Below are 12,870 nucleotides of genomic sequence, written 5' to 3'. Positions count from 1 at the left end.
ATTTATTAGGTCTGAGAGGCTAAATCTCATCAAATGGTGGTCCGTGGCTCAAAGAATAAATAATAATGGGACTTGATGTGAAAAGGGTTGAAAACCACTGCTTCATGGCTTTATTCACTGCCTCACTATATATAGTTTATGAGCCATATATAGATCCCTCCATCATCACATGCTAGGCGGGACTATAGGAAGACATCATACACGACCCTTCCATTACCCACAACATGTCTATATTGATGAGTGCCCAACAGACTTCTACACCAACCTCTCTGAAGTTGAGGGAAAGTATATTACTGGAACGATCACCCTTTACATAACTGAAAATGAATGAAGACCTTTGTGCTCAAACCTGGGAAGGTTGACTCTGCCCTATTCAGTCAACAACAGTGTCATTTATTTTACACGCACGCACGCGCACACGCGCACACACACACACACACACACACACACACACACACACACACACACACACACACACACACACACACACACACACACACACACACACACACACACACACACACACACACACACACACACACACACACACACACACACACAATAGATCGGCCTAGCTCGATTGCCAAGAAAACAAAAGTAGCCTATTGGCATTTAATACGGAGGACAAAACCAATTGCCACTGCATGTTTCAATATCTTAGTGCCTGGATTGCTGCCACACCAACATTATACATACTATGAGCACCTAATGTAAATGTTTTTGAATCTTGGCAAAGTACAATGCCACATAGCCACCTTGGGAACATGTGAACGTGATATGTGAAATTATCTTATGAAAGCTATACCATTTCTACGTTCCTAAGATAAATGGCATTCTGTTTAAACCTAAACTCTATCCTCATCTGACCTTGCTATAACAAGTCTTAAATCTCTTTACAGCTGCTGCATTCCACAAAAAAAAGTCTGGGGTAGTCACATCATGCAACTGTTGATGTGGTTGAGGCTGCGCTACAGGGCTACGCCGGGTCAAAAGATTCAGTGATAACAGAAACGGGGGGCTGGGGTTGAGCGTATGAGCATTGACTTGACTGTGTACAGAAAAGAAGGTATGACGCACTTGAAACTTCAGATGTGAAATAAGACCTCACCTGAGTCAAATGTACACTCAGGGACACAAGGAAATTAAGGCAATGGAAAATAGACAGAGGCAGAGAAAAGAAAACAAACAAACAAACGTGTTGCCCTCATGCCTCGATCTGCACTAGCGTCAGAGGCAAGTCAGGCATCTTACGTCACCTCCCCTTCACAATCCAGCAGGACAGCATGGATGGGCTTGATAATCAGTGCCATATAGAGACCCTCCATCCAGGCATTAGGCATGTTGTTTTTATGACATAAAGTTGTAGTCTCAGGTGTTCCACTTCCACAGACTGAATAAGATAAAGATAAATAGATACATTATGTACATGTTGAACGTGTGTGTGTGTGTGTGTGTGTGTGTGTGTGTGTGTGTGTGTGTGTGTGTGTGTGTGTGTGTGTGTGTGTGTGTTTGAAAACATAAACTAGATTAAAACTAAAGTTTGGTCGATTATTTCTGCTATAACTTATACCTTGTTCTAAAGGTGACTAATCAACGATAACAATATAGTATTATTGAAGAAGAAAAAATAATCTTCGTGGGTTTCTCTCTCTCTTTCTTTTCTTTTTTCGCCTTTATTTTATATTTTTTATAGAGGGACAGACAGTAGGCTGACAGGAAACGGGGGGGGGGGGGGGGGAGATCCAGTAAAGGCGTCGGGATCGGGGAGTTCTCTCTTTTGATCGGACAAAATTGGTATCCCGACCTAATAATATATTTTCTGTTTACTAACTAAAGAACTGGAGTGACAGGGAGATCCCCTGTTATTGGGCAAACAGAAAAAGAATATCACTTTGTTTTGATATTAGAAAGGTATGCGCATGACATCATCATCACACCCGGAAGTTATGCAAGAATGCCTATACTATGTGGCAAAAACTACCTTCTGGCCTTGACAGCCCATATACATCCAAACAAGAAAGTCCTATCTGCTGACAAGGCATTAAACGAAACAACATTAAACTTGCCACTCGATTTGCCACTCACTGTATGCATGCGCATACCCTCTATTCACTAAGTTTACACCCATGTTTTGGGTGTAAAGGAATTTTCCAAACTTCCAACCTTAGTAGTCATTCAGTCATCTTTTTTTGTCTGTGAACTTTGTGGAGGGCCACTCTTTCTCAAGTCTGCTTGGATGCAGACTTACATGGGACCATGGCTTGCTGTATCTGTATGTCATTAAAATGCCTTATTCTATAGGCTATACTAAGGTGGGATGTTTGGAAAAGTCAGTTACACCCAAAATATGGGTGTAAACAGCCTTAGTGAATCGGGTCCCTTAGTAGTGAATTTAGCACGCACATGCTGCCTACAGTATATGCCTAATGCTATGATGAGTTGCACCTGCATCATGAAAAGAATAGTTTTCTATAGTCGACAATATCACAAGTATCCTGGTCTTGCAAGAAATAAGGATGGTTAACAATACCTCTCCAATGCCACGCTGTCTGTTTTAACGATATGTTTTCTTGTGGTGATGTCATGAAGCAATTGACCTGATGAAGATCCATCAGTGGTATAATATAAATCTACAGAGTACTTCCAATGGAAAGGCTCAGTGCCAAATTAAAAGAGAGAGAAAATAACTATGAATTTATGGCAGCCGCTGATAGATTACTTGCCCAGGGATCTATCTACTCTGATTTATAAAGGAAGTGATTCATTGGATTGGAATGTGTATTTGTATATTATCCTAATGAATAACTGACTGTATTGTATTGTGTATGTGTATGCTCCAGGGTGGCAGTCAGACAGATATTTTGTGAAGCAACTAAGGAAATCGGGACATCCTGAAAGTTCATATAATGGCCTGTTGTGGCGCTGTCATTGGGCCCAAAAAAACCCATATCCCCATAGAGGTCCATGTATTTGGGCCCAACTTCACCTAGACTGTATTACCTTAATAAACATGGTCATGAATACTTTCTGCTTCCAGTCACTAGTTTAAAGTCTCATTTCTCATGTCATAATATTCTTTTTGGAAAATGATGGTCCCATTTATTAAAAGAATGACCATAAAGTCGCGTATGTTCTGAGGGGCGTGGCTACCGTTACAGTCTATGATCGGGAGCCACCCCCCGTTCGAGTCAAAATAAAAACCAACTAAGAAGAAGGGGGGAAGTCCCGCCTCGTTGTCTGGGCCAGCCAATGGCCAGCTGGGCCAAAACGGATCTAGAAAGATGGCGATTTACAATACAAGGACTGACTGGCTTCATTTTACGTCCATATCAGACCCGGCGAACGCTTTGTCCATATTTCTTTACAGTCTATGGTATGCTCGCCATTTCATTTTTTTCTTATTTCGTATTCATTTATACCTTTCTAGTTTGTCTCACTTTATCTGTATACATTTACGATTCACCTTTATGTGAAAACATAAAAATTCAATAACAAATATTATTAAAAAAGTAAACATTTTACAAAATGTAAAATGACGCCCGTGTGAAGTGAGGGGCGCTCTTATCATCGTACATCATCATGACATAAAACAGACACTATGCCTATTTGCTCAGACAATACGACGTCAAATTCTCCATTCATTGTCAATGGGAATTTAATGTTTGTGTAGAACGAAAAACATACACACATTAGCTAGCCGCCCTTCAAACATAATCTCAACCACAATTCCGTTTGTGGGTATATATCCTTTAACATTTCTGCTCTAAACCTGTGCACTGTCGATGTGCGTATAGTTAGACCCTTCAAGTTCTCATCATTGCGACGAGAAGGTGGTTAATAAGGCTGTTGAATAGAGTGGAGTCATCAGGAGGTCACAGTCAGCTACAGGCCTGTCTCCTTTATGTGTCAGCCTGACTGGTATGGGCAAACAGACAGTCGTGAGGTGGGATGTTGACCCAGGCTGATAACATTATCAGAGGACATTCCAGTGTAGATGTGTAATACAAAGGTCAGGGACAGACGACACAATATCAAGAGCTGGGAGCTGAGCTGGACTCCATATAATGTGACGCTTGGTGATGTCATTTATTCATTGTACAATAAATTGACTTGACCTGTACGTGCCCGTCGGCACTTGAGAATGATGCAACTTGGGAACCTAATAATACCCGTTGTCAACTTGTCATAGCGTTTTAACTATCTGTGTCCCTTTTGTGCCCATAAGTGTATAACAGCTTGCAGTACATTTAAAGCACAACTCAATACAAAGAGCTGTGAGTGGACGACCCAATAAAGCATTACACTTGTTTACAAGAGGGCCACCTGAACAAGGTAAGACCATCATGCTCTTACATGTAGTGTAGTAATAATAATAATAATCCCAGACTGCTGTTTAACTGCATGGAACACACAAAACGACATGTTTGTGTAATGCTAATAAGTGAAACTCACAACTACTAGGCTTCTTTGATTCTGAAAGAACCACTGAAAGAACTGCTGAACGAATCAATTGAAGGAAACTTTTTTAGTGAACCCTACTGAATGATGCAGATGCAATACACTGAAAAGAACAATAATTCCCATCACTAGTGGGGTGTAGCCATCAGGACCTGAGGAAACTGCAGGGGGAAAAGGAGTACAACACAGACCAGGCCTACAAGGAAGTTTCATTCCAATCGGTACAGTGGTGTCTAAGACACGTCATTTGAAAGCCTACACAGGTTGTGCAAGGAGGCGCTGTGATTGGCCAGTGCACTACACAGGTTGTGCAAGGAGGCGCTGTGATTGGCCAGTGCACTTGTGCAAGGCGCTGTGATTGGCCAGTAGCCACTTTGAGTGGCAGTCGGTCGGGGGAAATACTCTCGCCAGAACATGATTTATAGTATAAATTATGTTCTGGTATAGTATACATTTTAATCATTCTAATCATCACATTCTAATCTAGGGCTATAAACTTGCAAACTTAGAATATTTATCTAATATATAAATAAATATAAATGTATTCACCAAGTAAAACCAACTTACAGTTAGTTGATTTAAAATGTATCTCATTAATAGATCTAATCTATTTGTGTGCTCGTGCTCCGGACAAGTGAATGGGAAATGTACTTGTCCGAAGGACAAGTGCCTCAAAAAGCCCTGAATTAACCAATAAATAGTACAGTGTAGATCTCAACCAAGAAAAGTGCTTGGGGCCGCGAAACCTCACTCAAATAGAGACTTTGCGAGCGAATATAGGAGGGGTGGACGACATCGCTGCACGACGCGTTGTCGCTCGCGGTACAGTCACAATAAAAAACGTGTATTCTAATGCGATGTCATCGTTCACTCGCTCGCACCGCTGGCAGTGTAGATGAGGCCAGAAACTATATTTTATCAACCAAAAAACTGTCCGCAGTTGTTGTAGGCATGAGGCACTTCCGCGTTGAACCACGCCCACTGAGCGGGCGTGGTTATTAGCACATGCCGTGTGGGATTTAAAAGACAGACAGACTCATGGGGGTGAAAACATAATCCCGGCCATAGCCACTTGCCCAAATGTGCCCAAATGTGCTGACCTCATCACATTTGGGCACATTTGGGCCTAATTTAGCCAAAGTTTTAGTCCATGTTTTTCGTGCAAAACTAATTTTTGGAATGGATTCAGAATCATGAAAGTCCCCTAGTTTGACACATGCTTCTTAAAGCATAATTAAAATTATATATTTCTTTGCCTTATAGGTTGTTGTAGATGTTATTGTAGATGTTATTTGGATGACCCTAAGGATCATAAAAAACCTTGAACGATTACAATTGCAATTTCTTTTGGGTCAGGCCCTTTTTTTTGCTTAGATTGACTGGCCTACTAGCTCATTTTACCGGTAAGGGTAATATCATTATAAATAATTATTACAGACAAATTATTATTACCGGTATTTGTCAAATGTTGTTCTTGATAAGGGCTAGGCTACTAGGTGTTGACTTTCTTTTCTTCTTTTTTTTTTACTGTATCTGGGCATCAGGGGCAAAAGGGGCCTGTCCTCGGACCCCCTCCATACCTACCCTGACCCCACCCCTCCCCCCTCCGCACATGCTTTCTCTTGCGATTTTCTCTTTTCTGAGACCCAGATAAGTGTCATTATGGTAGAAGAATAATAGTAGAAGAATAATGCTCAGATCCCCACACTCAGTGGCCAATGAGGTGAGGCATTACATCATCAAAAACGGCTCAGCATGACGCACTTCGGCAAGGTTCATTAACATTCTCTTCATTCTTTCTTTGGCGTCTCTTAAGTTCTTAACCTGATTTGGTCAAGTAGCCAGTATCAAACACCGACTAGTGCATTATTAGTTTTACTAAATGTAGATCAGAAAATGTTCAAAGATAGCAAAGCAGTGCACTGCAGACCTGCAAACGCTGAGTCGCTGACTAGGCCTACTTAAAAAGCCAAAAACAAAACATGTCTTCAATCAAGATAGCCAGCATACAATACATATTTGTATTAATGTTTTACTTAAAAATCAAATAGCCTAGAACTAGAATACATAATTGTAAGGGGAAAAACGTGATTGCCATTATGGTGGGGCGGTGTCTCCCCCCAGTGGACTAAAGTAGAACTTGACTGCAAGAACATGTATGAAGGTGAATTATTAAATGAGGTATTAAATTGAAAATATTTGTCGAACTCTTATATAAAACACAAGTGCCTCGTGGTGGTGGTGGTGGTGGTGATGATGATGATGATTATTATCATCATTATTATTATAATAAATTAATTCGAAGTGGTATATATTCTGTGAAGTTTATATTTTCATTGGGTGTACACGTCATGTTTTTAATATGCCATTATCAAATGATATATAGAGAGATGGTAGGCCCTGTTAGCCATGCAGCCTATATGATCTGTGGTGCCTTGCTAGGCCTACACTCTAAATTAGGGATTTTCCCAGGGGTTAATTTCACTGATGTGTACAACCTTTATTCAAATAGTTTCATTTGTATTGGAGTGTGAAGCTTGAGGTAGGTCATAATCGCTTCAACGTGATGCCTGTGGAAATTATACCAGTCGATCAGCATGGCCCACCGTTTAATGCTGTGGCCAAAATAATTATTTATTTTTCCCCAAACCATTTGCCTGCATAAGCCTACTGTTTATAAATCAATACATTGAAACTGGGACTCAACTGATGCAAATTACAGCAATGTTGTTATTGAGCCATTTACACGTCACATCTATAACCATAAGTGTTCACTTCGTAAATGTGTGTCAACCCCCATCCTCTGCCAGAGAAATGCCTGCTGCCTCTTAAGGTTACATTATATCCTTATACTACAAACTTATAGACACTTATAGTCACTGTTGCGCAGCCTAACACACACACACACACACACACACACACACACACACACACACACACACACACACACACACACACACACACACACACACACACACACACACACACACACACACACACACACACACACACAGGCCAGGGAGGAGGGCTTGTACAGTACTACAGCATGAGTACAGTACAGCACCACTCAGTTCAGATGGGTCTGATTTATATATTTTTTCAACAAAATATTTAAAAGGAAAATAAAGACAAAAAAGGGGGGGGGGGGAATAAATAAATAACAAAGCCGTCAAAAACTATGCTACAATCCTTTAATGTACTAAACGGAACTTGCCTTTGACATTATTCTGGCAATCGAATATTCATATGATGCAGGTGTGCAGTCACTAATGCATGTTGTGCTTTGGTGACCCCTTGTGGCAAAAGTATGCTATCTCCCAGAATACAAGAACATTGGAGATTCTGGTCATCTTTGTCAAGTTTACTTTGTCCCACTCCCAACCATTCTCCAAGTTTCCAAGTCTCCTCGGTACCTCTTTCCAAAAGGGTAAAACTACAGGACATTCCCAAAAAGCAGGTAAAAAAGTTTTCTCCTGTTACATTCCCGACATCCTAAATAGCTTCACAGGAGTATAGTAGAATCTATGTATGATTTTGTAATGGGTAAATCTGCTTCTAATATCCCTAGTGGCCCACCCAACTTTGGAAAGTATATACAACCATTTATCTTCACTTAAGTTATTTCACATCAAAGATCTCTTTGCCATATTAATCTAATATTTTCAGTATTCCCAATTTGTAATTCCATTAGCCTATATTTTTTGTAATATATTGAGGCACAATGTGGCAGGTCAAAAATGATTTTTAACATATTAGATTCCTAGTCTAATCCCTTGCCAAGGTTGAACACACTTTCCACACTTTAACCCTTAGTTGAAGATATTTCCAAAATTCACCCTTCCCTGTCAAATTAAATTGATTCCCCAACTGATATGACTTAAAATGTGCATCCAGCATCCTTATATAAATCATCAACCACACCACATAGCCATTCCTCTGCCAAGGTTCCCAACAAAATGAGTGTGTTTACCTATCAAGATATGTGGAATTGTCCCATATTGTTTGCACTGTTTGTATTGGAATTTCTCCATCAGCCTGGAGGCAATGTGTTGTTTGGAAGCTCCTCAATGTGTGATTTTTTGTGGGCAGATCGTATCATGTAACTATTTGTGACGTCTTCAGCTAATTTTGAGTTTGACAATCAAATTCATTTTCACAGAAAATAGCCTATACTTAATCATTTCCCCCCATGCAGTAGCCTATGCCTTTTATAGTGGCGGGGAGTGGCGTACGTGGGACATAATATAGTGTCATCTATTGGTATCAGTGTTGTTGAGGACACTGCACACACATTACTTATTTCCTGCTGAACAGCTTCATTGTATAATTTGGTCCCAATTATGTAATTTATATACATTTTGTGCTGGCAGGGGCTAAACTTTACAATAGCGGTCTCTTAAGGGGTGAATATATCCACCCAGTTTTGAAATGATAAGTTATTTGATACATCATGTTGGCAACATAAATAGCAATGAATACTGATCAAGTTAAGACTGTATTGTCAGAAGGATTGCATTTCATCCAGGGGCCTGAATAGAAATTTGCCAACTGACACTTGCGGGATAACTTGGTTCCCTAGTTCAAACTAACACAAATTGTGTATGTACACTGTCTTGTCTTCTATGTAAGCCTGTGTACGAAGAACCTAAAAAGAATGATATAAAAACAATGTTGAGGTGCACTGACACCACTTGAACGTGTGTGTGTGTGTGTGTGTGTGTGTGTGTGTGTGTGTGTGTGTGTGTGTGTGTGTGTGTGTGTGTGTGTGTGTGTGTGTGTGTGTGTGTGTGTGTGTGTGTGTGTGTGTGTGTGCGTGCACGTGTATGCGCGTCCGTGTCCAGGGCTAACATTCCTGAGTCATCCTATCAATGTCGCCTATACTACTTGATATGCCAAAGCACCAATCAATGCAGTTCTCAAATATTCATCCAAAATTCATGGGCCACTTTGTCGTCTTTGTTAAATGATGAATTATCAGTTTTAGCATTTTCTGAAACTTGGTTGAGTGATGAAGTAACATCAGTCCTTGACATTCCAAATTATAATTTCAAAATCTAATGTTATGATGTTGTGGTAAATGTGTTATCATAGGTTGCATGTACGTTTTAGTTCTAGTCTTGCCTGTGTATAGGACAAAACTAACAGAGAAGGTAAAGTATTTTCGACCGAACCCCTAGGGTTTTTTGCACAACAAAATTCTGTCTTGGTAATAAGTTGTTTATATAGTATATGAATATTACACCTTTCCTGCTGTGCAAATAAATCAAATCAAATCATATTTAAAGTATTTGACCTCTGTATTCAACAAGTGCTTTCCTCTTTTCAGTAAGAAAACATATACCGGTCAGTGCTTTTAGAAACCCCTGTTTTACTCCAGGACTCCAGGCTGCTGGTCATGATGAGGTCAAAGGATGATCAGAAATAGACTGCATGGCCTACAGTATATCTTGCGCCCTTATCCCTAAACTTATTTAGCCATTTTTTACTATTTTGAAAAAATAGTAAAATAGTTCAAATAGCCGATCTACAAGCTCACAACGTGTCGATGTAGATCGGCTAGTTGAACAATTTTAAAATGTTTTTCAAAATAGTAAAAAATGGCAAATACGTTTATGGATAAGGCGGGACAAGGAGGGGGGGGGGGGGGGGGGAACAAGATATAGGGCCCTCAAAACATCTATAGATGGTCCAGTCATCTTTCATGCAGCGTAATCAGGCTTATCCACGCTGGCATTTTAAAGTAGTTTTCTGTAAAACCTATGTTTCTATGTCAGTGGTGCTCAACCTTTTTCATGTCAAGGACCCCCAGAATTATCTGTATTTGGCTGCGGACCCCCATCTGAAAACATGTAGTTCCAGGGACCCCCCAGAAGCAAAGATTTGAGTTAAAAACGTTAACTCTGAAAGAATATAGGTATTCAAAGATTTGCGCCACATTTGAACGATTTTTCAAAAATAGCAGATCTACAAGCTCGTTGCCGCACTATGAGCTTGTAGATCTGCTATTTTTCAACAGCTAAAGTATACCATAATAATATAAAACACCAAAAGGGGTTCCCGTCCCAAAATGGGTTAAATGTAAACATTAGGAATCGCACTCTGGAGCTGTCACTCTTTACAGTAAGAACAGAGGAAACTTGTGTGACGTGAGCCCAGATTTCCCTAGTAGTGCACTCCACAGAGTCTTCTGAGATTCCCGTAGTTTCCCGGTGCCTACATTGTTTTGGTGCCCGCACACTTCAGAGGTACTCCGATTTCCCTTGTGCCCACAATAGAGGGTATGCACATGCTTAAAGTGAATGGCAAATCGAGTGGCAAATTGAGAGGCAAAGTGAGTGGAAAAGTGAGTTTAACATTGTTTAACGTCGTTTAATGCAATCAAATGAATACTGGATAACTCACCCCGGTGCGTGCCCGTTTTTCCTCCCGGAATTTTCACCAGTGAGGGGGATAACTTTGTAATATGCTATTGGCTGTTTGTATTCTTTTTGGAAAAATATAAAAAGATACTCCTGTGGAAAGGCTATATTATTTTACTTATATTGTCCCAATAAACAATTTAGTATTATTTAGTATATGTAAGGTTTTGCCCACTCAAATGGTACCTCGTCAGATAATCCCCACATATCCTACAACAACTTCTGTGAACTGACTTCACTGTAGTAGCTTTTCATAAATTATATTTGTACTTAGGCTGTCTGCTGTCATGAAAGTTTATAGTTAGAGAAATTCAAAGTCCAGCCGTCTGCTGTCCAGCCTCTCCCACCCCTCACTGGGGAAAATTCTGGGAGTAAAACAGAAACGGGGTGAGTTGTCTTGTTACCAATCAAATAGGTCTTTTCTGTTTGGATGTATGGGTTGTCAAGGCCAGAAAGTAGTTTTTTTGACACTCAGTAGGTGTTCCCGCATAACTTCCGGGTTTGATGATGATGTCACGTGCATACGTGACATGTTATACCTCTTTATGGTAGCTTTTGTTTCTATCAGAGGAAGTAAGTTCAACTGACTTGTGCAATTACTGTAGTATTGTCTGAAGAGAAAACAACGCAACACAGCAGACAATAATGCGTTATAACTTATATGTCTTCTGTTACTTGCCAGAAGCAATTACTTTACAAAAGATCTCAGTCATTCAGTTCATGAGCTGGTCACTGAGCTCTCATTGACTCCAGTGCATTCTGCCGAACTTATAGGTGCAGTTTGGCTCCCATGGTGCGACGAATCTGCCATGTGGAATTGCGTGATAGCGAAAATGACGTTGGTGACCTTACCTCCATTTCATATACCTTGGAGCTGGCTAGGAAATAATTAATTATTCTTCCTCTTCCTCGTCCTCCTCCCAAGCAAGCAACTTGTTTCTAGAGGGTGCTCTATGTCATCTGGAGTGGACCATACATGGGAAACTGGCGGTCCGGGGGCCACATACGCCACATACGCCCTCACCTTCACTTAATGCGGCCTGCAGGTTAATATAAGAATACTGATTGTGATATATTATTGATTTCAGCTTAGATAGGATTGATTTAGTATTTATGTTCATAAAGTTAACATAAGAAAAATATAAATCAGACCAGTCTGAAGTGAGTGGTGCTGTACTGTATTGTATTGTGCTGTTACTAGTAGGCTACTGTACTGTACAAGCCCTCCTCCCTGGCCTCTGTGTGTGTGTGTGTGTGTGTGTGTGTGTGTGTGTGTGTGTGTGTGTGTGTGTGTGTGTGTGAGAGAGAGAGAGACGCTGCTCAACAGTGCCATCCAGTGGTATTAGCGAGTCGTGCTCAGATGGACAGACACAGGGACATGTAGGGACACACATAGCTGTGTATAGGAGTGGCTTTTAGATCAGCTATTTTTGTGTGATATAGAATGACAAAGTTGTATGTCTTCTTTTCCCTTTTTACCTCCTTTATGATGATGATTTCCAGTTTTTTGCCTATATATAGAAGTGTATGTAATGCTTTATCGGGTCGTCCACTTTAGGGCACCTACGGATGGCTGCAATTCGAAACTGGCCTCTGTAAGATCTGAATCCCCCCCACCCCACCCCACCCCACCCCTTTCCCCTCACTGAATATGTATCTTTTCCCTTTTTGCTTCCTATATGATGAATTCCTGTTCTGTTCTTTAGCTACATAGAAATGTCTATTTGTATGTCTCTAAATGTTTTGATGAATTGAACAATGTGGACCCTGTTGTAAACAAGTGTAATGCTTAATTGGGTCGTCCACTCACAGTTAACAGTCTTTGTATTGAGTTTGTGCTTGAAATGTAGGCCTACTGTAAATTCTGCAAACTGTTAATAAATATTTCAATCAATCAATCAATCAATCCACTCAGTCACAGTTAACAGTTTTTTGTTATAGTGTCAGCCCCTGATCTGGACGAAAAATCCGTGAAAGAGAAATCCACTCCAGA

This window comes from Protomyctophum parallelum, assembly GCF_964188405.1.
Source record: "Protomyctophum parallelum genome assembly, chromosome: 11".
Taxonomy (NCBI): domain Eukaryota; kingdom Metazoa; phylum Chordata; class Actinopteri; order Myctophiformes; family Myctophidae; genus Protomyctophum; species Protomyctophum parallelum.
Note: the sequence above shows the minus strand (reverse complement) of the source record.